The 25,065-nt window shown below is 28.5% G+C and overlaps 1 long non-coding RNA gene across 1 annotated transcript in view; it reads left to right on the top strand.

Annotated features, from left to right (window-relative positions):
• Positions 1 to 1,262: 1,262 nt before the first annotated feature.
• Positions 1,263 to 25,065, top strand: part of LOC111630096 — a 27,407-nt gene continuing 3,604 nt past the window's right edge. Inside the window, exon 1 of the long non-coding RNA XR_002757454.1 lies at positions 1,263 to 1,564. This is a non-coding gene — a long non-coding RNA (uncharacterized LOC111630096). The remainder of the gene's footprint in view (positions 1,565 to 25,065) is intronic.

Raw genomic sequence — 25,065 nt, 5'->3', positions numbered from 1 at the left:
TCCTAAAGCCATGTTTTTTTTTTTCAAATTTTCTATTGAATTAAATTGCATTCATAATGAAAAAAAAATATCCGAAATCTTAAGTTTTCTTAGTTTTTCAGAGATTCTATATAGGTTAAATAATGTACGTATATAAATTAGACCTATATAGGCCATATTTCAAAATACTTGTTACACATTTTAGACTTTCGATTATCATCATGACTGAAATAAAATATTGGAAAATGTATGCTTAAAACATCCTTTGTATACTGTTTATAAATATAACTTTTTTTTTATAATTTTGATTTAATTTATTTTATAAACTATATGAGTTTATGTATTAAGTATCCGCAACAACAATGAATTTATTTGGAGTTTACAAAACAAGCTTTGGCTGTGTTGATAAAATATTAAAGTATCAGTGTTAATCGGAAGTCAACAATTAATTTTTCTTTATTTTTTTTAATTAATTGTCAATATAGTGTATATAATATCTTTGTTTTGATTCAGAATATTTTAGAAAAAATTATTATTATTCCAGAGAAAATTCTAAAAAAATTATTCATTGTTCTATAAATATTTATTATTCGTTGTTATATTCACAATTTTAGAAAAAAAATATTGGTATTTAGATAAAACTCAAGAATGACTTAACATTATTCTACGTAGCCTATAATGTCATTTGAAACTATTGTGTTCTTGTTAGCGAAAATTCAAGGAAAATATTTTAAATTATATTTAAAGGCTGTATGAAATATTGGAGAATTTTATTTGTTAAATAATAAATAAAAAATGTTTTTGATAACGTTACAAAAAAAATCGTAGTGCAGTATTTTATAATTTGATTCTGAACAGGGATCAAGTGAAACCAATAAAGTTTTACTTTTGTTACAAATCAATATCACCTATTTATACATATTATATGTTTATTTATGAAACCTTAAGCGAGAGATTTCACCCTTTAAATCTATTATTTATTTTTTCGTTATCGCCATTTTTCCGCTTACTCCGGAAGCCAAATCGGAGAAATAATTAGCCTGTGTATTTAATGGAAAAAAGGAAATTAAAATATCTGGATTGAAAATAATTCCATAAAAATTATCAAGAATTTTAATTTTAGTTTATTTTAATGAAAAGTTAAAAAATATATATATAAAAATGTTGCACCGAAGTATTACCCATTAACATTTTGGGTACTAAGTTACTATAGAGTTGTATTTATTAAAACAATAGTTATTGTTTCAAACAAAACATAAAGCTTATTTTATATATAAAATCCCAACTCATCCGATATAAATATATTAATTAAGCTAGGAGCCGGAAAATCGAACGGCAATGGTTTCTGTTGGAACAGCGAAAATCAGTAATAACAGTAGCATCTGTCATATATCCGTAGATTGAAATATCTGTATACGTCATCTCATCAATTAGCCAATAGGATCGGCGGATATAGCCGACTAATCAGAAAACTCCACATGAACGAAGACGCGTGAAAGTCCGTGTAGGTTTAGGAAAGAGTAGAAGTAAAGATATTTGTCGGATCGAAAAGTAAACAACGTTTTCTTTAATATCACCGATAAAGGTACGTTTTTTAACATTGACCGATTCAATTAATTACGTCGAAGATTCTATTAAATACGTACATAAAGTACAATATGCTATTTAGGCCTAGAATATTCTATGTAAAAACCTATATTCTAATCGACCATTACCTTAAGTTGTAATTCATTGATAAACGAGACGGTGATTGGTCGAATTTGGAGGCTTTTATAAAATCGACCAATTATCTCGATCGTTGTAAATTATAAATCGTATTTATAAAATACGTGATACGTGTAAGTTGAATAATCTTCCTATTGAATTAAATATTCAATGGGAAAAATCGGTTATTCACATTCACTTGATAAATACGAAATAATAATAAGAATCAACTATATTTTGATTGAATTTATCCCATTTAAAATTTTTTAATGATTGAATATTTATTAAAGATAATCAATCGTTTTTAAACTTTGAATGGAACCTTTTTTACACACAAACACATGGTTTAAGCAATATTACATAAATAAAATGTCTTTATAAATCCTTATACTATCAAATAATGTAGAAAAAAATAAAAGCCGAATTATTTCTATATTTTTCTTACAAATTGGATTTTATTGAAAATTGTATTACTGTAATATATATTGTATAAAGTATAATGTTATTCCATATATATGTAAATTGAACCTATTAGAGAAAATTCCAGAATAATTTTAAGGAAAAAATTCAATTTTTCCTTTAAAGAATCAATCTAAAAAAAAAAAAAGAAATTAAATTGTAAAAAATTGAAATATATATCCTGAAAATTTAGAATTTTTAAAAAATGTTTATTTAAATTTTTAAAGTACAGTAATACCTCGGTTTTTGTTGACTTCGGTTATTGTTGGTTTCAGTTTTCGTCGATTTTTTCGCGAAAAATTTATCTCGGATTTGGTTGGTGTGCCTACGTGACCTCCTGCTAATTTTGTGAAAACAGAGGGTGATCCACACATTTTCCTGCTCGGTGTGGCGGCATTTCTCGTGTGAGCATTACCTCGTCCATCTAGCCAAACAATTTCATTGCTTTCCCTTCCTTTTAGCTCCATCATGGGACCAAAGAAAATTTCCAGAGCCAGCAGCCCTTTGAATGCTGTGTTAAATGTTCATTTATTCTTTAGTTTTTTATATTAATTTCTTATTTTTTTTAGTAATAAACACATTATTCTCTATAAAGTGTGTTTTGTTATGTATTTTGGAGTGTCTAGAACAAATTAATGGATTTACATTGATTCATATGGAAATAATTGCCTCAGATTTCACTGGTTGTTTTCAGACGGATTATTGATGAAAACCAAGGTATCACTGTCAGGCGGTGCAAAAATTTCTTATAATGCAAGTACTTTCAGCAATACAAAATCATCACTGTCAGGCTAACGAATGTTTTGAAATTACAACGGAACATTGCTGCTTACGGTACAACATTCTCAACATTTAAATATTTTAAATGTTTAGATTTTGAAATGGAATTCGAAGCTCGCGAGTACAAGAAAGAATAAACATTAAAATAAAAGACACACAAATATTCTGTTGTAAATTTTTATGAAATTAATAAGAGGTATTAATGAAATTTTTACCTGTTCTTTCATTACTTCCTTCTTGAAGTTATAATTTATGAATGATTGAATATTTAAGCATTATTGAATATGTAAAAGAGTTTGTTTTGATATTTTGTAAATTATTTATATGATTATAATATGTATGTTGAATTTAATTCTTCATGCAATTATTTTTCTTTTGAATGCTGATCAATTGCTGAATGATATATTAATAGAACAAACTATTTCTTCACCTTGTAGCCTTGAATAAATATTTAATAACCATCATGTGGTATTGTATCTTTGCATTTTTTTGCAATTAATGCATTTATTATTATTATCTAGTAATGTTTTGCCAGATAAGTTTTTCTATCTTCGTTATATAATATTCTGTATTTCAGGAGTTTAATGAAGATTATTTCAATATTTTTATTATGAAGTTTTACTGTTATCTTAGATTTGAATGCTTGAATCTTAGTGTGAACGTTGTGTATGTTTGTCCACGTGCATGCGGTAAACTCCCTCTCAGCCAGTAATTGGTCATATTTTTATTGATATTTTTTCCATTAATTAGATTTCTAGTGTCAATTTTGGGAATGAATACAATGCACTGTAACAGAACTTTTTTTTTACTTCAGTCAGTCTTTGCTATCTGTACTGTTTGGATTACAACCATTTCATGTGTACATATTTTTGTTTTTTAAATTGTTAATTTGAAGTTAGTCTTGAACAGAAAACAAATTCCTTTCTTGTTTCTTGTTTTCTTGAACAGAAAACAAATTCCATTTCTGGAATTTGTTTTCTGTTCAAGACTAACTTCAGATTAACAATTTAATTTTTAAAACTCTGTTCTTCATATCGAAACAAAAACCGAAACCGTAGGTAAAATTAAAAATAAAATCAAAATTAATTAATTAATATAAATTAAAATTGAAATGAAATCAATTGAAACATATTATTTTGGAAGGTACTGATAAAGTACTTGTCGGTCTTGATTGATTAGGTTACATTTCATTAGTGACGTGCCGGCCGGATATCCATATCCATGGATATCCGGCATTTCAACAAAACTAAAAGCATTGAAATGTATTAATATTGGAGAACATATAAAATGAATGTATTACAAACTGGGTGTCAAAATAGTAAAGTGGATGATTAGCAGAGAAACCAGAAATCTCCAAGACTTCAGTTAGTAAATAGAATCAGAAAGTGTTCTCACGCATGAGAACATCATCTGATTTTATTTACACTATGAAGAAGCTAAAAAATTAAGTTGTTGATGCATTATGGATGTGGTTCATGCAAGGATAACAAAGAGGAAAATCTCTTAGTGGACTGATTTTGAAGAAAAAGACAGTGCACTTATACAAGAAAGTCAACAATACAGGAGAATTTTTAGCCAGTAAATAATGGTTTTTGTGATTGCAAAAGTGTCACAGAATTTGTTATCTAAATGTTTGTGATGAGAAATTGTCAGCAGATCTGAATTCTGCAAATGGATTTGTTTCAGAAATTTTTAATGTTATGTAGAAAGAAAATCTTGTGCCTGAACAAGTTATGGTTTGGATGAAATAGGCTTTAATTTTAAACTTCTTTCATTGAAAATGCCAGCAGAATCACAAACATTTTACACAGGTTTTAAAATGAATGAAGTGAGAATCACTGTGGTATTTTGTTCAAATGCTGTTGGAGACACTGCCCTTTTTATTCTAGGAAAGTTAGCCAAACCAGGAGCATTTGAAAATGTATATTTTAATGTTGTACTACAAAGCCCAGAAGTCATCTTGGATGAATTCTTTTTTTATTTAAAGAATGCTTTTCAACTGAATTTGTTCCAAAAGCTCTGGTACAGTACATTTGAAATTCTAAAGGCTGTTCTTTTCCTTGACAACATTCCAAGTACCCCATTGACCTATTTTCTGATGACATCACAGTGATGTTTTTACCACCTGACATTAAGTTGTTGGTACAACCTAGGGATCAAAAAAGGATAGTCTGAAAAGATATTATAGAAGAAAACTTCTTTCAAAAATTTCTAAGAGGACTGCCAGTGAAGAAACAAAATTTACTAAAACCTTTAAGAAAATTAACATTAAGGATGCATTTATATGTTGGCATCTGCTTTTGAAGAAATGCCATTCTCAAAGTTTGTGAGGTCATGGAGAAAAAACTATATCCTGATGTTGAAAAATTAACTGTTATCTGGAGAAAGAGCCATGTGCTGAAGGTAGATAGACAAACCATGACCATCATCAATCTGCTTAACAGTTTGAAACAATTATTGGAGTTCAGAGATTTGGAGGAAAGAGATATTGGCTTATGGACAATAACATTCTAGAAAATGAAGTGTTAACAGATGAAGAAATCATGATTTACATATTGGTATTGAAGCAGCTAGTCAAGGAAAAATTATAGAAAAAAGAAGAACCAGAGATAGAACTTAGAAAAGAATAACTCGTTCAGAAGAAAAGAAAGTGACAAACTGTGATAAGGTGTATCAAATAGCCAAGATAATTCATCTGCCATTAATATAATTTTTCATGAAAACTGGCATGATTTTGCTTTAAAAAAATTAAATTAAAAAGAGAAATGAAAATTAGTAATTTTTTTTAATGTTCAATAAACATATATTTATTTATATTAATAAAAAATCTACTGTATATATATAAAATTTGTATATATCTAAATGTTTTGGTTTATAGTTTACTTTTTGTATGAAAATATGTTTATACTTAAAAATAAATAAATAAATAAATAAAAATTTATATTAAATACTTATTTTAGGTCATAATGTAAACATGAAATACTTTCACAGTTTTCTTTTTTTTTTAAGTTTAAAAGAGTAACAATAATTTTAAGAATAAGATTTATACTTTCACTATATTATACTTTTTCATGAATAATGCTTAATTGCTTTTTATTAAATACAGTGTTTATCAAGCTATACACTATATTTTTTATTTAATAGAATAGAAAATCTTGAGCATTCTCTAAATTTTTATCACTACTTATACGGGGTGAGTCAAAATTATGTGACAATCTTAATTTTTAATTAAACATTATTAATGAAACATCTTAATTTTGTTTCATTTTCTATTCCAATTGGGTGCGATGGACTGTTGTTATGGCCTCCCCAATCTCTGGTTTTCTGGCACTAAATTGTACTGTTGAACATTGGTTTGAATGCATTAATTGTGCTGGTGGTCAGGTTGAAACTTTGTATAATGCAAACTTTGAGTAAATGCTTTCCTCTCAAATAGTGTTCACATAATTTTGACTCGCCCTGTATGTACATTAGTGGTTAGTGTTAATAAATACTCAACTGGGATCTGTTTTTAATAGGAAAAAAATACTTAATTTCTAATAACAAAAACAAAGACACTGAGTTCATCATTACATGCGTTTTTTATCGCAAGCACTTTCAACGAACTTATAGTCGTTCTCCTCAGGCAAATACAGATATTTACCAAAAATTTTAAACAAAAATAATCGAATGTAGAATAGAACGCATAAGATAAGTTGAAACTACGTTAAAGCCATTAAGAACACGAAGTAAATATTTAAACATAATTCGAAAACCGAACGAGCAGATAGCTCCATGAAGTGCGAGCTGGCGCATGCACAGAGCCATGCTCACGCTACATGCATTCTAGAGACTGCTAATACTCACTTAAACGCTTATACAGCGTAACCCATACACTAGGCAGCTCGAGCATATGGGGTGTTGCAAGTGTCCAAGGTGGTAGTGAGGAGAGATTCCCATATAAAAACAGTTTTTCGATCCTTGCAGCTCTTGAGCATAACCGCTTGGGACCATAGCGGGTTGTAACCCTGCTCAAGTACCTTTCTTGCGAGCTCGGTGGTGTGTCTTCCCCTCATAACATCGTCTTGGTGCTCATCAAGGCGGCTGGAAAGCATTCTAGTGGTGGCCCTGATATATCTTGTGTTTACTCCCGTTGCCTGATTTTCCAAAGGTACAGCATAGACCCCCCCAATTTCTCAAGAGTGGAAAATTTGTCTTTATCATTACAAATAAGTTTGCGTAGGCTTGGAAGTGGGGTTAAAGGTAGTACAGGAGACCCCCATATAACGCTTAGATACGTTCCACGCTAACCGAAAATTACGTTGTAGGAACGATTAAATACATGAGCCAATCGCAGCCCGATAGGTGGGAACTTTACGGACTAAGGCTGTTTGAAAGGTTTTCTTCTATAAAATTAACCGATTCTAGACTAATTCCACTCAACATTTCCAAAATACGTATAATTTTTTGGGAATAATCTGTATAAACTATGCTATAAACAAAAAATTATAGGATTACTTACCGAGTGTGTACCGTTCGACTACGCCGTTGCTTAAAGCTGGTTTTCATCGCGGAACAGCACATTAAACGACGGCCGCGATTTCTAATAACGAATTTTTCGCATAAAAATAACTTGACCTTTGGAGACATCATTAATATAAATAATTTTTATGGCCGTTGAATAAGAAGTGTTTCTTTCACAAGAAATGTATAAAATTAGTGCTGTATTAGACTTACGGTACCTAATTTACATACTGTACAGACGATAATAAACTCAACTTACTAGCCTAAAATCTCCGTAGCGTGTTGCCAGGCGGCAGAAAGCATATATATAATTATAATAAAGTTACAATAAATTAAGTTAATATATAATTATATATACAGTACCTAATTTATATATAATTAATATATAATTATATGTACAGTACCTAATTTATATATAATTAATATATAATTATATGTACAGTACCTAATTTATATATAATACTAAACAGACGATAGCAAACTCAATTTAGCTGCTCCGTAGCGTGGCGCAGGGTCAGAGGAAAGTAGTTCGGCTGCTCATCCACTATTGGTCCAGACTCTATCAATCTTGTTGCGAAACGACGTTATAGGAGGTACGTTATACGAAAGTTTCTACAATTTTTTCGCTACGTTATAGGAATTGTCATTATAGGAACGTACATTATAGGGGGGTCGACTGTACAAGATTGCGCTGCTTAAAGATTCTGCAGATGCGTAAAGATAGGGGTCCAAGGTAAGGCAACGCTATTTGTACCTTCAAAGACTCTCTCTTGCTGCATAAAGTAGTACTTGGAAATAGTGCTTTCTTTACCTTATTGATAGAAGGATATATACTCACAAGTTGTTGCATGGAACGCTGAACTCAGTGTCTTTGTTTTTGTTATTATATATTAATTTGGCATGTTAGTCATCCTATTGATTACTTAATTTCTACCTCAATATAAGAGATTAAATAAAAATATAAAAAAATTAATAAATTTTAATAAAAATATTGATGATTTGATAGTGAATAATTATTTATTATTACTGTTAGCTTTTTATTTAGTATGAAATTTATTACATATAATACACATCTTATTTATTAAATTATAATAATTAATTTATGTAAGAGATGGCACCTAATGCTTACCTCTAGTACCAAATTTATTTGCATTAATTATTTGATTATAGCCATATTATAGCCTGAATGGCAATTGTTGGATTATTATGAAATTTATTATTTGTTTGTAACTATTATGGTTGATTGCAGAGAGAATGTTTAGAGACTGACAACAGTTTACAGATTGGGTAGACCGCTGTTCATAAAAATTTCATTGCAGAGATGGCATTTCTCGCCTGCCACAATGTAGACAGTGATTAGAAATAAAATCATCAAAATCAAGATTAGAAATAAGTTATTTGACCTATTTTCTAGACTTACTCGACAGCAGGTTTAGAAGGCTTTTTGATTCAAGTGGTAGCTTTGTTCGTGGAAAAGTTTACATAAAAACAGATATCATTCCTTTGATAAATGTTGTAAACAGTACAAATTGACAAAATTATTCATTAATTAATTGCTTGGAGCAAAAGCAACAAAATTAAATACTTTAAATTTGTTTTAAATATTTCAATTTCGATATTCAAATGAGTGAAGACTTAAAACTTCAATTAATTTAAATCAGATGCATTTATTTACAATTCGAGTATCATGTTGGTTATAAAACGTTAATGCACTTTGGAGTCATTGTACTGTGAAATAAATGAGACAATTTTAATAATTACAGAAATCTGTTTATAGATATAAAAAAAATGTAATATTAATAATAAAATATTTAAAATTATTAATTTTAACAGTAATAAGATGTTGAAATAATTCCTTAAAAATCTATTCCGAAGACAAATTTTCTAAATATGGATTTGTTCATATTTTAAGCCGTATTGGCGACGAAATTAAATATTGAAATGGAAAAGGATTGTCATTAATTGCTGAACAATGGTTTTGATGGCCTTAAGAGTTTCTGACCTGTAAATTCCTAGAAAATTTAAGTTTTCTTGTCTCAAATCTTGAGAAAAACAGAATTGAATTTACAGATCTAAAACAGAAAAGTGCTAGACTAATTGTCCTATGTAATTTTAAGTAAAATGCATATGATACAATTATCATAGACAATGATTAAAGTTTTATTATGAACTAATGAAACTATTTAATGATTGTAATAAGCATGATTTTGTGTGTTATTTTATACACTATTATTATATGTAAAAGAAAGTTAAAGCAATGTCAACATATGATTAACATGACTTTAAACAGTCAGTGAAATAGTCAAAAGTAGTTGGAGAGAACTCAGATAAGTATTTGACTGAAAATCGTGAGATGACAGTTCACATCTGTGTGCACTTTATCAAATTTTGTTTGGATAGATGTTGATTGAGGTAGTAAAGATGTAAACTTGCTGATCAGGGGACTTGGCTTTTAGTCTTGGGTTGTGATTCCAAAATTTTTCACAAGTGTTTGAATGGACACTTTGGTCTTGTCCCTCACCGCCTGACTCCCCTTAGTGTGTATAGCCAAATCCATGGTGTATATGGAAAAAACACACTTAGTACCCACAAAATGAAGGGCTTTAAAAAAAGCCAGAGGAAATTGATATATTTATTATGTTTGCCCTTCCCCAAGTTAATTCACTTACATAATTATCCTTCTTGTTAGGTAGTTTATTTAAATAAAAGTTTGTTTGCATTTGATATATGCTAATTTTCACATATTCTTTGTTATATTTAATCAATAATAAACTTTTGCTTTATGCTTAAATTTTTACTTTGTGGGCACTACTTCAAAATAAAATTTATAACACTTCTTATTTTAATTTAAACCCGTTATCTTACTTATTGCACAAATATATTAAAGTGGCAATAAGATGCAATGAAACATAGTAAATATATTTTTTTTCTTCTAACTTGAAACCTTGTCTTTTATTATCTATCTGTATTGCATGATGAAGTGCTTTTCAATAGATACTAAGTTTTACTTTACATCCATCTTGAAGATGGATGTAAAGCCAAACCTAGTGTCTATTGAAAAGTACTTCATCGTGCAATACAAATAATTATTATTTAATTATATTTATTATCTTTGTGATTGGCATTGTATAGTCCTGGGAATTCCCAGATTTTGGAAATACAGTAGAGTGTCGATTATCTGAATAAATTGGGGTCTGGAGTTGTTCGGAAAATCGATTTTTCGGATAACTGATTATGTATGAAAAAATACATTATTAATATAGCATATTAGTATATCCCAATAATAGTATATTAATACAGTAGAACCTCGAAAACTCGGCCTAATGTGGACCAAAGGGTGGCCGAGTTTGTGAAAATGCCGGGTTATCGGGAATGGGGTTAAAAAAAATAAGTACGAGTGTTTCCTCAGAAAATACTGTACTGTACTTGTATGTATTGTTTACTTGAGAATATAACAGAGAATAAACTGCCCAAATACCCTTAAACAAAGGAAAAGTACGTCCTTTATGAAGGCATAGAGCCTTTACTACATGAAAATGAAAATTAATGAATACACTGTGTACAGTAATTTACCTGATAAGACAGACCTCAGAAAAATACTTTATGAGAGCTTTTATACTTTTATAAAGCTGTCTATAATGAAAATTAATTAAATAAGTATTTTTTGCCCTGCCAGGGTGTGGCCGAGTTATCCGGAGTGCCGGGTTATCGAGAGCTGAGTTTTCGAGGTTCTACTGTATATCCCATGTTTAAATTTTTCTCCATTGCATGTCTCTTCGCGTTGAATTTTCATTGTCAAGCCTAATGAAAATTTTTATAATAATAATTGTGGCTATTGTATTGTTAAAAATTATTTCTTTATTTTGTACAAGCAAAATACTGTACATATATTGAAAAATAACAAAAGAAAATTATACTTTAGAAGTTAATCTAGTATCAAAAATGTTTGATTCAGCACAACATAGTCCAACTGGAACGCTTTCAGTTAACCAATGTTTTGGTTGATCGGCATTTGGATAATCGACGTAATACTGAATATCTTGAACCTGGGGAGTGGAAAAGTTGCTTAGACTCAGAAACCCTATATTAGATTTATAGTGAAAAATTAATTGTACAATGATTATAGTATTACAATGCAGTATTATTTTGAGTTTTTTCCTGTTCATTTGTTTTCTTTTATTAGTGATTATGCTTGATTTAAATGGTTGTATTCAATAACATCTTATTGATATTTTTAAAAGAAATTGCTTACATAAACAATAGTGATAATATGAAAATTAATTGAAAACAGGAATAAAAAAATTTTAAAAATGTTACATTTCTAATTTCATATTTTAATGTCAGTGTTTAAAATACAAATAGAAAAATTTTATTTATAAAAGTAATGAATAAATGATAACTTAATAAAGATTAGTAAATGAAAGAGAATGATGATATAATTTGTTTTTATGATTAGTACAGTAGATTAGTATAGTTTTGAATTAGTACAGTATTTTGACTGAATGATATGTAGTATAGAAAATTTACAAGTAACTGTTGCTGTTATGTATGATGATGATATTGTTTTAATCTATTTTAACTACCATAATAGAAGAAAAAGAAAAATTAATAATAGATTTCATAAAATTGAAACGAATAATTAAATTTTATTACAGTAGAACCTCGAAAACTCGGCTCTCGATAACCCGGCACTCCGGATAACTCGGCCACACCCTGGCAGGGCAAAAAAATCCTTAGTTAATTAATTTTCATTATAGACAGCTTTATAAAAGTATAAAAGCTCTCATAAAGTATTTTTCTGAGGTCTGTCTTATCAGGTAAATTACTGTACACAGTGTATTCATTAATTTTCATTTTCATGTAGTAAAGGCTCTATGCCTTCATAAAGGACGTACTTTTCCTTTGTTTAAGGGTATTTGGGCAGTTTATTCTCTGTTATATTCTCAAGTAAACAGTACATACAAGTACAGTACAGTATTTTCTGAGGAAACACTCGTACTTAATTTTTTTAACCCCATTCCTGATAACCCGGCATTTTCACAAACTCGGCCACCCTTCGGTCCACATTAGGCAGAGTTTTCGAGGTTCTACTGTACTGGTTAAAATTCAAATGTGACAGTAATATTACTTTTCTACATCAAGAATTAATCAAATGTAGTAAGAAATCAACCACAGTGCACCTCTGGCAATCCAAACTAAACAAAATACTAAATTCCTTTGGAATATCTGACTTACTATTCAAAGATAATATTCAAGACTGGAAGTTCGGTTATACTATGTTAATGGAATCAGTGATTGACCAGTCTATAAATATGGATCAAAATAGTTTAAATCAAAATACCTATCACCCTTGGTACCTAAAAATATTACAAATACCTTCATCACAACCTTATATGATAAATTCAATTAACTTTAATGTTAATTGAATATGTAAATTTATTAATGAAAATTGAAATATATTTATGAATAAAATATGAACAATTTAATTCAGACATTATTATTAGTTTGTTGTAAGTAGAGTAAATAATAATACTTTTTAACTGCTTAAGGAGCTTAAAAATATTATTATTAAATTAGGTGTTGAATTTTTCCAATATTCACACAATATTAATACTTGTATATAATTTTTCAATTTTAATATACAGAATTGAATAATTTTGGATCAATATGGAAGGAGTGTTTAAAAAATTATTCAAATATTTTTAAAGAAAGTAATTTAAAATTTAAAAATAAATCATTTAATATATTGTGAATATAGAACCATAAGCAGCTAACTAAATTTTGTAGATTTTCAATAGTACAGTCAACCCTCCCTATAACATGGTAGATACGTTCCTCTTTTTTATGAATCCAGCTTCTAGGAGTCCAGCCAATCACAGCCCGGCACGTATGCAATTTACGGACTATGGCTATTTGAAAGGTTTCTTCCATAAAATTAATCGATTCTAGACTAATTCGACTAAACATTTCCAAAATACGTATAATTTTTTGGGAATAATCCATATAAATTATTCTATAAACAAAAAATTGTAGGATTATTTACCGAGTGTGCACTGTTTGACTACGCCGTTGCTTAAGCTTGTTTTCATCGTGGAGATTGTCATTGAATGGTGCTCGTGTGCTCCCCAAATAAATTATTTTTTTTTTTGTGAAAAATTAGCTGAACTTTGGAGACATCATTAATATAAATATAATTTTTATGGACGTTAAATAATAAATGGTTTTTGGTAGGTCCGCTGCTTGTTTAAAGTCAACGGTTTGTGCAATCCTGTCGCAACACAAGTTGGCGATGACGTTTTACCGAATTATAGGAGTTTTTTTAGTATGTTTGTACGAATACTGTTGCAGTTTTTTTGCAGTGATATAGGATTCCGAACTATAGGAACCTGTGTTATAGAGGGGTTGACTGTAGATTATTCTGTTACATTCAACATTTTCTATTTGGGATCATGAGTAAAAATAATTTTCAGATCTGAAAATTAGTTTCATGGTTAGCCACTTATTGTTCTATGCCTATGATATAAAATATCACTGACAAAATTTTTCATCAAATAATTTTTTTCTAATTGTCATTGTTTGCCATCACAACCTCACCAGTATTTTTAATGAACATTGTTACAAGAATCTGCTGTTTACAGTTATGGAAGAAAAAAAAGGTTCACAACATAAGTAGATATAAAAGACATAATGTAAATGGTTATTTCTTGTTGAATGGTATCCCAATACTCTATAGGATCACCTTGAGCCTTAATAGCTTTGCAGCACTGTCATAGAGCAAACGAGTTTAAGTATTCTGTACCGAGCTTATGATAACAACTCTTCTAATAAACTTTTGCATTTACTGTTTATTTCAGACCTCTTCTCTGCAGTTTTTATGCCCATAATTTGTCAGCAGCTTTCAATAGGGTTAAATTTGGTTTCACCTAAAAACATAATAGAATCTCACATGTCAACTATGGTTGCATGCTATTTAACCCAGATAAGCTGCTTTCTGCACATTTTACTCATCAGTATGGCTTTTAACATGGATTGTAGGATTTTAAACCATGTTGCATAGATGGTGTTGTACAGTTTCTGCACTTTTACACATGTCTGCTCTTTTCACTTTACTTTCAGTTTGGAAGAACTAGCAGCAAGTTCTTACAGGACAAGATTCTACAGTGTTATCCTGGCACAGCATATTCATGCATTTACTCTTGATCCAGTTTTATTTTCAATGTTGCCATGTTTATGTTGCTTTTGCAACAAAAGCACGATTGTTAATTGCTGACAATGGACTCTCTGTACTGTCATGAGAGGACAAACTTTCAGCATTCAAAGCATCAATTATGGACATTTTTACACAGTGTTAACTATAAAAAGTTTCCATTATGTTTATAAAAATGCAGCACTTTCATACAAAGATTTTTTTTGTACCAATGGATGATGTAATCATTGGAAACAATTGCTGCATTAGACACTGTCAGCTGGTGAAAGGCACGTTCATGATGTTATGGATGATACAATATTTATGGTTTCTTGCAGATATGTAGCAAAATGATACATTAATTTAAAAATTCATTTAAAAAATAAACACATTTTTATAGGGTTTTTTTATGAGTGACCATGGCTGTTGCTATATCTAATGTGGAACTAAGTTGTTGTAAGGTTCTGTTTGGGGAAAAGAAAATTTGATTTAATATGTATTTCATTTGTCTGTTGCAATTTGTAAATGAATATTTCACTTAATAAATATTTATTAAAAGAAATCATTCAGATTATTAACTTCACAGAAGCATTGAAGGAATCTTTCATTACAAAGGGTATAATTTCAAATAATTTAATTATTAATTTAAAATATTTGATTTTTATAAAGGATACATTATATGTATATTCACATCAAATAAAATTGGATAATTTGAGATTAGTTAGGTTATGTTGGAATCTGAGGTATTATTATTCAACCTTGTTCTAACAAAAGCATAGTAATAGTTTTCATTAAAAATGATAATTTAAAACTTCTTTTAAGAATGTATCATTATAGTTGATTATGAAATAAATATGGTATTATTATTCGTCATGAAAAATTAAGCAAAGAAAGAAATTTTGGAAAAAAAAGAAAAGATTTTAAAATATAAAAATATGGTTTTAACATATAAGTAAGAAAGTTAGAAAGAACTTTACTATATTTTGTAACAAACTATTACATCAATTAGATCTTGCTTAAGAAAAAGTTTATTTAAATTATTAAGTATTATGAACCTGTATTTTGTCAAATATATCAAATTTTAAATTATAAGATTTTACTTCAACAATAGCTGTAAATTTCTTTGACCTGTGATCATGTGCAGCTATATTAGTCATTAACATTAATAGGGTCAGATCTGCCCTTCTCATGGACTCTGTAGTAGAATTTGGTAATTTCTTTATTTTTCACGTTCAGTTTCATTCTGTATGGAAAAACCAAAGTTTTTATATCTTATGCAGTACCAAAACTAGGCAGGTGCAGTGGGTGCACAAGATCCAGGACAAAGATGGACCTAAAATAGGGTATCAAAAAGTGATCAGTATTGTATTTTTATATCAAATTTTAAATTTTGTCATGATGGAGGTTGATTCTGTAATGCTTTTAATTAAAGTTAAAAAAATAACCTATTATTTTTATTATATTTGTTTTTTTTATATTTTTTCCAAAAAAAAAGGAGAGCAAAAAAATAAAATCTAGTATGGGGCACATGAAAAGCTAGTTATAGCAATCTTTTTATGTAAGATTTTATTGGAAGAAAATCTTTTTCTATAATAATTGTATTATTTGTTAAATTGATTTATATACTTGTAAATACTGTGGGACTTAATACTCAGTACAATTCTATGAAGAATATACTATGATAGTAAGTAACAACATATACTCATATATATACTCAGACTCCATTATTACATTATTGGTTTATGCAAAATGCAAATTCCATGTTTATGTGAAGTAGATTTGCACTCGTGGACAAGGATATGCAGTTAAATCAATGTCAACAAGCTTAGTTAATCCAAAATATTAATATGTAATACTGTACAAAGCATGTTATCCTGTGAATTCAATAGCAATTATAAATTATATTACATTGTTTAATACAAAGCATCTTGCTTTCAGCTTCCTCAAAGCTAAAAGTAGAGAGCATTTTTTTCACTTTAATGTTAGCCACAACACTTATGACATCAGTGTTTATTGTTGCATTTCAGTATACATGTCACTAATGCTATTCATTCCAGTTTGAAAAATACTTTCTCTTATAGTCAGCACTTGGTACTCTGTAACAATACTAATTAAGACAGTTAATATGTACATTGGATGCTAGAAGTTAATAGGATTGTAAAAATTTTTATTATTAAAAATCTGAAGTTTCATGAAATAATTCTAATTTTTAATTGCTTTAATAACAAAAATAATGGAACAACTGAATTACAATATTAAATACTGTAATTAATTTGTAATTTTAAAATTAAAAACAAACTGTTTCCATTTCAATTCAAGCAATGAGTTATGCATAAAATTTCACAAATTTAAAAATATTTCACTCCTGGATTCAGTTTGCCATTTAGGTCATCCTTCATTCATTTGCATTAATCATTATCAACTGTAGCCAATATTGAAAACACATTGATTCTTTCTTCAAGCTATTTTATCTCAAACTATGTTTGGAGCAACAAACAAATTTATGTATTTATTTATTTTAAACATTCTTTATTATATCATTGTCTATTTTGGACTCTGTATATCAATAGGACTTATTATACTGGTTTTGTTTCTGTTCTAGCAAATAGAGGAGATCTTATTTTTTTCACCTGTAAATAAAATAAAGATATTTTGTTTTTCTGAATAAGATCTCCTGTATTTGCTAGAATGGAACAACACCAGTATAATAAGTCCTATTAATATACAGAGTCCAATGTAGACAATGATATAATAAAGAATTTAATAAGGACATGGAGGCAAAAGAATTAATATTTATTTTAAACATATTCAAACAAAATAAAACACTGAACTAACTGGGTGATTATCTGGCTTTTATCATTTGATGGTATTACCTATATATAAACATCTCAAGAACCTAATGTATTGTTAATCATTCAACTATCAGTCAAATTAATCAGGCAATAGTACACTACAATTAATAATTAGAGATTAGAGGTAGACATTAGGTGCCATCTCTTATCAAAATTAGTAACTAAAATTTAAGGTTTCCTTTGATTCTTATATTAAATTAAGTTCCCTCTGAGAACTCTTCCCTTCCAGACACATTTAAATGTGTCTAGAAAAGAAGAGTCACGCAGAGCTGTTCAGTACATTGCACAGAAAGTGAAGATTGTAGGTTCGACTCCCACTCTGGACTAATTCTTTTTTTTCCAGGCTATTCTAGTTACTACTTTCGATGAGAGATGGTGACTAACATCTACCTCTAATTTCTAATCATGGGTAATTTCTAATTATTAATTGTACTGTAATGTTGCCCAATTAATTTGGCTGAAGGCTGGATGATTTATGGTTATTACCTTTTGGTCTTTTGTAAAGTTTGCTTAATATAAACCTAGATAATATAAATTGCAAAGTTTTTAGTCCATTCAACTTTGTATTAATGGGGTTTGACTATATGACTTTAATATTGACTATATATATAGTATATATGTATATATTTTAGTATGCAGTACAGTGTATATATATACTGTACTGCATAATATATATATATGGTATATTTTATTATGCGTAAGTGTGTATATTAATAAATTTTAATATCATGCTTATTACTTAAAACTCTTTGAATTATTTATCTGATATTGATAATTTGTCATCAAATACTAAATTACTTTACAATGATTTTTATTTTGTTTATATAATTTGAATATTATGTTTTGTATTTTTCTGACTGATAAAAATTTATATCAAAAATCGTGTAAAATATACAATATATGAGTCATACTTAAAGTTAATTAGAATGGCTATTTGAAATTTTTATTAGTTTGTTAAATTTGTAGTAATGATATTCAGTATGTTAAATATACATAAACTGATACTTCTATTATAAATTTGTTGTAAAATTAGGTAGAAAGTAAATATGTCACACAGTTACTATAAATGGAACAAAGTATTTATTGATTTGTTTGCCATAAAATGTGTACTTGTCCATCATGCTTTTATTATGCTTTTATTGGTATATTTGTTCTTTATACATATATTTTATAATTGATAAAACTATTTATACTAAGAATCTTGTTTAATTTTCTAAAATTTCAGGGTTTTAATACTGTGTAATTACTGCTTTTGAAATATCCTAATCTGTTTTTCAAAGTAATCAATAATTACATAATACAAAAAAGAACATATACCAGATGACATATAAATTGCACTATAAACCTATTGACCAGTGTCAGTAACACATACATTGCATGAACATTTTCAGGCTCTTCCAGAGTCCTCCTTCAGATGAATCTTGCTGTTTCATTGATGGAACACAATTTTCAATCTGAGACAGGATTCCAGAGGAGTTCAAAAATGTTCATGCAATGTATAAGTGTTGCTGACACCGATCAATAGGTTTATAGTACAATTTATGATTACATAACAATAACTATTGATTTTTGATTTGGTTTTGATAGTTTCAAAGTTAGTTATAGTGTTCATAGTTTTTAAAATTTATCCTATAAAACCAACAGAATTTTTGGAAATATTACAATCTACAGTAATACAAGTTTTTATCACTTGATTTTGTTGAGAACAAGCTTATATTTAATTTCTATTGAAATGATTGAAAGTAGTTAAAAATGCATTTTATTCTAGATATTTTTGTCTTTAAATATAATATTTCTTTCCTTAATTAAGGAACATAGAAACAGCTTTTAAATATTTTTAATGTCTTGTAGATATTTATGGATTTATTCCCAATGTAAGTTAAAATGCCAACCATACTGCTTTTAAAGTTACTAAACTTAATCTTTATTTTAAAAAAATTTTCAGCATTTTGACTTATCTTCAGAATAGTTTTCCTTTTGATTCAAAAGCTGCTGTTTTATTTTAAATAAGCTGTTCTTAACTGAAGATAGCTCAAAATGAGCTGAAAACATTTTAAAAATAAAGATTGTTTGGTGGCGGCCTTATAAACCAGTATGGTTGATATTTGTTCAACTATGGTGATAAGTTTTGTGATTCAGAAAGTAATTTTAAATTCCAGTGAAATTATAGAAAATTTTTGTTCTAGAAAACTTTAAAAATTAATCATCATTTTTAATTTAACTTTTTTGCAGTCAGAATCTTCAAAAATATTATATGTAAAATAGGTTAAATATAAAAGTAGGTAAAATTTGTTTATTAGTGTTATTATTTACAAATTTCAAAAGTAATTTGATAAACAGTGTGGACACATTTAATTCTTTATAAATGTTTAATGGCATTCAACTACCAATCTTGAATATTTATCTTAAATACTTAATAAACATTTTTTCAAATCATACTCGCAAGTCAGTAGGAATCTAAACTGACATACCTTACATTACACACTTGAGAACTCTTGTGTATCCAATATATCATGTTTGCAAAAACAGGCTAATGTTTTTGATCCTTCTCTTTTTTCGGATCTTCCTCAGGTCCAGTTTTTCTTGGAAATTACGAATCCAAAACAAATGTATTCACGAGCTCTAAATGCATATTCTTTTTGTAAATATACATTTGGAACTAAATATATCAACTAGTTAAATAAAATAATAAAAATACTTTTTATTTTATTATTATTAATCAGAATGAATTAGTATGCTTTTGAATGTTATGTTATAGTATAAGCATTTTGTTGTCATTAATTAAGATTTGTAAAGAAATTTGTAGTAGCAACCAGATAACATTAGATCAGTGATTCCTGAACTTTACAAGCTATTGCCCCCTTGGTTCTTTTAATTAAAATTGCCCCTAACCCATTTTCTTGACTATAACTCTTGTCTACAGTCACCATTCAGTACCCTGTCTTCTGTACCCCCCTGCAGTTCACATGCTTCATTCTGCCCCCCTTGATTTAACTATTTAGCCCATGTGACTAGACTGGCTTTGATTAGCCCACTTGACTGTTTATGGAGTACTTGATGTTATATAGTTTTAGAGGAGTATGGTGGGGCTTGCCAGATGTTGAGGAGCTAGTGATAGTGAGCATCGAAGCACACAACTACATGCAGAATGGCAGCTCGCTATTGCTTGCCTTGACTACCGTTCAACAGCATGGAGAATAGATTGCCTTGACTGCCATGCATCATGGAGAATAGACAGCAGTACTGGTACACAAGAAAAACTGTTTTCAGTCAGTAGAAGTTCCTACATTTATCATTTGTTATAGGCAGTGATCACTTTGCCTATAACATAATTTGCTTGCAAGCATGATGTCCACAAGCAAGATGACAACAGGAATTGCTGCTGTTGGGTTCCACATTTGGAGGCAAATATCTCGCAAAGGGTCGAGTGTCAGACTTTTCTTTATTTTTTGCTGATAAATATCATTAGAATGTCTGATCACTGTGCTATACTGACTGTTAAATATGCAATAAGCTTAGCAGAGCATGTAGTATGACTCCCTATTGTGCCTGGAAGTAGGTTTTTGGCTGATTTCGGTGGGGGCTATATCTCATGAAGGGTCTCATTTAGAGATATGGTTCCTTTGACTTTTTTCTCCTATGGGCATGCTTTACAGCTCTGTTAAGGTTCCAACAGTGTCATTCAAATCTGCAATCTTACCATGGTAGCCTCATCAGTTTGTCATCTGGAAAGTAAAAGTAATACGTTAAACTGTCACTCACGAGGAGAGGACCAGATGTTCAGGTCTCCAGTTTGAATGAAATTTGATGAGTATGTAGCTTTAAATACGAACAGCTCCTCATCTAAATATAGGACCCATTTTTCAACTGTTTCCAAAAAATGGGCCTTTGAAAATTTAGTGTTTGGCTTATGTCTTTGGACGTTTCAAATGCTAGCTGAGTGAATAAGATGCTAGGCACTGTAGCTAGATGATATAGGGTTTTTTTTTGGTCAGATGATTGCAGTTTTGTAAAATAAGCCTCTCTCTGCTCTGAGAGCACTAAGAGGCCCAATGATATAAATTCAAACCTATATCATCTAGCTGCAGTGCCTAGCATCTTATTCACTTGGCTATCACCACTCTGAGGCGTGACACTTGCAAAGACTTATAATAAGCTAAACACAAAATTTTTACAGGTCCAGTTTTTCGAAGTGATTGAGAAATGGGATCCTATTATTTGGACAAGGTGCTGCTTGTGTTTAAGGTTTGTGCTCACCAAGTTTTGTTTGAATCGGAGACCAAACATTTGGCCCTCTTGTTAGCAATAGGAATTATTTTGAATAATTTTTTAATGAATAATTTCAAATAACATATTTGATCACAATGTTTAAACAGTGTTTTGCATGTTCTGTCATGTCAAAATTTTTGTTTTAGTCTACTGAAAAAAGATCAAAGTGGAAAGAAAGTCATCCCAAAAATTCCTTAAATATTCTGTCAGTCAATAAAAAATCCCCAATCTGGAAACACTGGGCAGCATCGCACAAAACTACCTTCAGTTCTCAACATCACTTCCTACTTTTCTGCCCAAACTTGCCGCGTGATGTCATGAAATCCCTAGGTGCACAGGACTCCCATTGTATGGAAGCTTGACATTTTGCTGTTTTTCCTGAAGTGTGATCTGTAATTTGATTTCATGCTGAATGTTGAAATGAGCAGAGTAGGGTTTTTATCATCAATCGCAATTGTCAGTATTATATTTTTATTGCCATTTTAATAAAAATATCACCAAGTGGCAATTTTGGCACTATGCAGTATGACCCCTGCATATATGTTTCATTTGAAAATTTAAACTATCAGTTGATAAATAAGTTCTTCAAAATTTCAAACCAGATGTTATGCAAGAAAACATCTGGTTGGAGGAAAGCTCTAAGCTTTCATTTTATTTTTAAATTAGTTGATCATTTTTATCACAGTACTTTTTTACACATGACAAAATTAAAATAAAAATATTTGTTATTAACTGAAAATTTGTTCTAACATCTCGTGATTGTTTTGTCAAGTACCAAGGTACCACTGTATTTGTTTAAAGATATTTTACATTTAACATGATTTTGATATACACGGTAGCATTGAGGGATTAACTGTGTTAATCAAAGGATACCTGTAAAAAAGGGGGCTTATATATATTTATATATACTGCATGCACACATGCTCCTTTTTTATAGTCTGCAAGCACCACTATTCATTGCACCGAATGTTATAATTAAGAATTTATTTTTCAAAATTAAAAAAAAAAGTTTTGTGAAAAAAGTCTTGGGAGGTCATTTTTGACCATTTCTATACTTTCTTTCTGTTACAACAGCTGGAAAAGTAAAAATCATATTTGTATTTTCACATAAAAATTTCTCTTTATTCAAAAAGAAAATTTGAAAATTAATATTGTTACAAAAGTAACCTTGCATTGAGAAATCTTATGTAATTTATTTGGATTTAAGATTCTTAAAGTATTTAAAAGTATTTATTTTTGTTTTTGAAAGCATGTTTGTTTATAAAACAGCAGCAAAACAAAAAAACTACATATATAGAAACAGGTATGAAATTTGATATATCTAAAAAAAAATATTGAAACTAAAGTCAAACTATAATAAGAAAAGAAATAACAATAGAAAAAAATATTAATTAGTAATTTTAAAAATCTGGAAACCGTTAATAAAAGAAAAGTATAATTATTATATAAATATGTAAATAATTTTTGAATTAAATTATATGATTAAATATTGAAATGTGGTTTTATTCAAACTGCTTGTTTTTTAAGTGGAAAATTGTTTAGAGAAGCACTTTCAGGCTATGTACCTGTCATCAGAAGTTGACACCATAAGAAATATGATGATAGATGTATAGCCTGAAAGTACTTGACACTTCTGAAAAGATTTTTACTCCAAGAAAAAGTTTGAATTGGATTTACTTTTTCAGGAGCTTCTTTAGAAAGTTTATCAAACATTGATTTTTACTTTCTCCATATTTGATTTTACTCAATATAAATTATAATTAAGAAAATCTCTTTTTATTATATTAATAAAAAGAGATTTTCTTAAACCTCTCTTCAAAATTTAATTTCTCTATAATATTTTATACTGACAAATTCATTTGAATAACACAAATTTAATTCAAGAGTTAATTTTCACAGCTTTTCAATTTTTCTTTTATTCTATCTGCATAAAATTTTGCATATTATTCTATTATCACAAAAATACCATAAATTATTTACATTTTAAAGAATTTTAAAGTTTAGAATTTTTATAGGATAGTTACTTAACAATAATGAGATCTGTATTTGTAATTGTAACAAAAAAGTGATCATTGATACTTATTCATTTCTGATTTTATCTTTTAATGTTTTTAAGTATTAAGTTCTGTAAATTGAAGTTAATAACATACAGTATAATTAAAGTTCGATAGATACTTATTAAACATTACGTCTGTAATATCTTATCTTATGTTTTATCAGATTTTATTCTGTTGTTATTTAGGAATAGTGTATTTTCTTGAGTAAATAAAAAAAATATCTGGAATGGATAATAAACCTTTTTGTAACTATAACCAAAATTTGTGTATTTAATTAAAAAAAGAAGTGATTGCTTAGTTTTAGGATCCAAAAATATTATGTAGTATTTAATAAAAAATGAAATAAATTAATATTAAATGGTATGAATTTAAAAAAGCAATAACAAGAAAAATATTCTGTAAAAAAATCAAACTTTACACAATCAAGTCATCATAAACATATTCTTCTTTTGTGACTTATCTGCTCTTGTTAGTTTCTTATTACTATATTCAGAATTTCATCAGTATTATGATATATTATAAAACATGATACAACCAAAGGTTTCTGTTTTATAAATATTATACTTAAAAAAAATATATATCACGTTTTTATGTTTCGGATATGTTTAACCTGCAAATCTCAGGTTTGTCTCCTTAACAAAATATACTTCTCTAACACTGAAAGTGTAATATCTTCAGACCACTGAACCTATTTAGCTTCCAGCAAACGTGTAAAATGTATCAATTAATCTAGAATCTGATATTGCAAATTTTATTCCCTCTGTCCATGAAATAAAACTATATAATAATGTTATTCTTTTACAATATCTGCATTTGATTATTGTTTAAGTAAATTTTTTTGTTTTTTTTTTCTTAGAAAAGTTAGTAGTTGGCATTTAATTTAAAAATATGTATATTTATAAGTCTTATGCTTGAAATGTTGATTCTATTTCTTGAGACAGATCTCCTTTTGAGTTGATTTTTTTGTTGTGAATTGGAATTGGATGAAAGACACACAGCTTTACTTCTAAATATAATAATGTAACACCTGATACAAAAAATATAACCACATAGAAAAATAGCTTTTTAAATTGATTTCTTCAATAAAAATCAAATATTTATAATTAAGAATAATTAAGAAAAAACTAAGCTAAATTTAATTTTTTTAACATAAAATACCAAACAAAATGCCTGATATTATTTGATAAGTTACTACCCTTTTTTTATGATTTCAGATGGACCTAATTAAAAAAAGGAAATAAAAGGTTACTTTAATATTATAAATAATTAACGTCAT

This window comes from Centruroides sculpturatus, unplaced genomic scaffold (genome assembly GCF_000671375.1).
Source record: "Centruroides sculpturatus isolate CEXI.00-Female unplaced genomic scaffold, Cexi_2.0 scaffold68, whole genome shotgun sequence".
NCBI lineage: Eukaryota > Metazoa > Arthropoda > Arachnida > Scorpiones > Buthidae > Centruroides > Centruroides sculpturatus.
The sequence above is the reverse complement of the archived record's forward strand: the minus strand, read 5'-3'. Positions and strand labels throughout refer to the sequence as shown.